The sequence below is a fragment of the Amphiura filiformis genome, chromosome 15, assembly GCF_039555335.1.
Source record: "Amphiura filiformis chromosome 15, Afil_fr2py, whole genome shotgun sequence".
Taxonomy (NCBI): Eukaryota; Metazoa; Echinodermata; class Ophiuroidea; order Amphilepidida; family Amphiuridae; genus Amphiura; species Amphiura filiformis.
In genome coordinates this window covers 46,140,942-46,144,983 of record NC_092642.1, presented here as the reverse complement: position 1 = coordinate 46,144,983, position 4,042 = coordinate 46,140,942, and positions in this window count along the sequence as shown.

Genomic DNA, 4,042 nt, shown 5'->3' with positions numbered 1-4,042 from the left:
CTTATTCATGTTCATGACTATTTTTTACAAACAAACAATAGATATTTTTACACTAATTAATCTGTCTTCTTTGTTCTTTCTGCAAAAATAGTTTATTCCAGTTGAAGTCCATACACCCCCTATGGATGTCATGACCTTAATCACCCACACAGGGAGTGGGAATTACAAATGGGATTACCTGAATTGGTGACTCCATTTGAAATCTATACCCCCTGTGTGGGTGTTTAATAAGGTCATGTTTTTCATAGGGTGTATGGATTTAAACTGGAATAGCCCAATGTACAGCTGGCTGTATTTTTTGCATCAATATTAAAGGAGGATGGGCCAGTTGACAACCTCTTTCCTACTTTTTCCCATCAATATGGAGATTTTGGTATCGGTACATACTGGTGTGAAATTGCATAGTTGGGGAGTTGGGGTCAAGGTTGTTCACCCATGGGGTAACCATCATGAAATTGGACACTCCTCCTTTAAGAAGTCTTTGGGAATTATAATAAAAGTCTGATGTGAAGATAGTGTTTGACAGTCCTGTCAATTAAACTCACCACAGCCTGTGATTGGTTAGTAGCGTGTAAAAGGGAGATTGATTCATCTGGTGCCTTCATCAAATAAAGTGATTCACAGAAAATGGTGAAGGATGTTGGTACTTTTGCAGAAAACAACTTTATTAGGCATTTTTTTCGATTACTAAGACTTTCAAGATGGTTTGTATCTTTGAAGGTGCAAAACTAACCATAGGCCACACTGTTGTATTGCTGCGCTCAGAAATTTTAATCATCACTACAAATCGGAAACAAACTTATTTCTTAGTCTGATTGACAGGTGATGTAAAACACAAACTACAGGTAAATTAGGTAATTCTTGGTCAAGCCCGAACACTATGAACGCTTGTGGCTCCGCGATAAACGCACACACGCACATAGCGTGGTACAGAAGAAAGCATACACATGCCTTACATTGCGTATCCGCTTAACACGCTACGTACATGGACGCAACAGGTATGTTCGAGCTTGGCCAATTATTTTACCTGTAGTTTCTTTATATTTGACTTTTATTATAGGGAGTTCCAGTCGTTCCATTGTATTATAATTAATGATGGCAACAATTATCAATAGTTTACAGTACTAACCTTGTCTTTGTCATTGCCTCAGCCGAGAATTGGGTTATTCCAGTTGAAATCCATACACCGTCCCCCTATGGAAGACATGACCTTAATCTCTCGCACATTGGGTTTAGACAAATGTAGTCAACTAGTCATACATTCAGGTAACCCCATTTGAAATTCACACTCCCTGTGTGGGAGAATAAGGTCATGTCTTCAATAGGGGGTGTATGGATTTCAACTGAAATAGTCCATTGGCTTGTTGCGAAGGCATTTCGTATGTTGTGTTTTATAGTTAACTGGTATTTGTATACAGAAACCATATAGATAGTATGATCATGTGATACTCACTTGAATTATATATACAGAAACCATATAAGGTATACATACAGTTATTTTTTATTACTTCCATGGTCTGTGCTGTACGCTGAGCGTACATATGAGCGTAAACAATCATGCTGATTGGCTGATCAACAGTCTTGACCTATTGGTCGCCGGTGTGTAAAAGGGGAGGTGACTTCGCCACTTCTACGTGATCACCAGCACGTACCCGGACCACAGAATTAATCAAATATTTACTGCAGATAGTGCGATCATATGATGTTCACATGAATTATGTTGGCCAATATATACAGGAACCATATAAGGTACAAAAATGTATACATAAATAGTGTGATCATGTGTGATGGGCACATGAATTATGCATATAAGGAACCATATGAGGTGCCCCAGTATACATATTAGTGTGATCATAAGGTTTACATATCAGTCTGATCATGTGAGGATCACATGAATTGTGTATATCATATCATTTATGTGACCATCCACCATGGGCTGTAATGTCGACAGATCTTAATTTGAGATATGTGACGTGTCATGTCAAAAGGAGACACTTTTGGGCTGGATCGTAAATGGAGAAATAGCCAAAAATCTGCCCGGAGGTGATTTTTTTTCACAATTTGGGTTTGTTGCAAATTTGTGATGTTATTAATGTTTATAATATTGTCTGATAGTTTCAGACCGGAATATAACTGGCATCTTGTATTTTTTGAGATATTTTTCAAGGTAATTCCTACTCTCAATATTGTCAATAATTTTTTTAAAGGCCGATATCTCAATTTCCGATTTTATAATACCATACCTTATAAACTCAATATCATCGCTTAGGAATGTCCGATTTCATTGGGAAAAACAGTGTTGTGGAGCAAAATATCTCTACATTTAAGATATGTAAAAACCTTAAAATTGATAACCTGCCCAAAAGTGTCTCCTTTTGACATGACACGTCACATATGGTCTTTTAAATAATAGAAAACAAAGGATTTCCCAACTCTTATACTACCTCACTAAATAAGCAACAGGTATATGTAATATCAATGGCAAGCTTATTATTGTAAGGAAAAGTTGCCTGTCCAATATCTGAAATAATGCAATGCCTACATTACAGCCCATTTGAGGTGGATGGTCACATATAAATGTACTTATTATGTTTATTTTTACTATTTAGATCAATCTTATTCCAAGGTGCAACAAGATAAAAGAAAACATAAATGTACAAAACAAATAATACATGCATGTATGTATGCATAATACATACCTTGTGGGGTATATACACACTTTATGTAGCTTCCAGAGGAGAACAGCACTTCTTTTTTTCAGGTTTTCCTTGATAAACATAGAGCTAACTTTGAACCGTGCATGCAAAATTATATATTTATTTGTGATTTCTGGATGAATTGCCATTATATGGCGGTTCATATAACCTTCCTCAAATTTGTAAGGGGACCCTGGTGGTCTCCCATCTTTAACTGATTTTTGAATTAATTGAGCCCCTCCGCCCCAATTTTGCCAAGCCAAATTTGAATCTGCTAATTTGCTCCATGGTGTGGTTCAATCTAGTAATCTGCAACTAGAATTTGGTTAATCATTAGTTGGAAAAACAATAGAAGAGGTTTTCCTTGATAAACAGAGAGCTACGGAAAAACAATAGATTTTATAAACCTTACAGTTTATTCATTATGCTTTGCAAATTGTTGTAGTTGCATGTTTTAACTTAAAGAACTGCTATACCCTGTGATAAAGTCAAGAGACCAGTGAAATGCTAGACATACGCAATAAAATAAAAGTACACAAATAGTCATGTTTAATTATTAAAACTACATGCGTCTAAACAGGGAAATAATGATTTTTAAATCAAGAAGAAATGGGGAGGAAATATTAAAAAGTTAGTGTTAATAAGTAGCAAGAAATCTCAAATTCGGGCATGGACAAATGTGTCTCCCCTTAAATCTGTTTTTACTGCTGCATATGTTCCCTGGTAAGCCGCCTGTCATTTATTACTTTTGTCCTGATAACCTCTCTCTTTTTCTTCCTCGAAGAGAGTCCCTTTATTGACTTGGGCGTCCCTTGCCTATCCAGAAATCTCTTAATTTCTTCTGGACCTGCATGAAAAAAAAGTGTATGAAACTGAAATGAAAATGTTATACAAAAGTATACACCACATTTGTGCTCACACTGCCTTGCCATTAATGTTGTGTAAACGACTACTTATAGCCAGATTGCTTCCAACCGATCAATGCAATCTTCAGCAAGCGCAACAATATTTGAAGAGGTTTTCCTTGATAAACATAGAGCTAACTTTGAACTGTGCATGCAAAATTGCATGCAAAACCTCTAAAACATGTCATATGACTTCTATCTACCATACTTACTTTTAATCTTCACTACCCTTATATATTTATTTGTGATTTCTGGATGAATTGCCATTATATGGCGGTTCATATAACCTTCCTCAAATTTGTAAGGGGACCCTGGTGGTCTCCCATCTTTAACTGATTTTTGAATTAATTCGAGCCCCTCCGCCCCCAATTTTGCCAAGCCAAATTTGAATCTGCGAATTTGCTCCATGGTGTGGTTCAATCTAGTAATCTGCAACTAGAA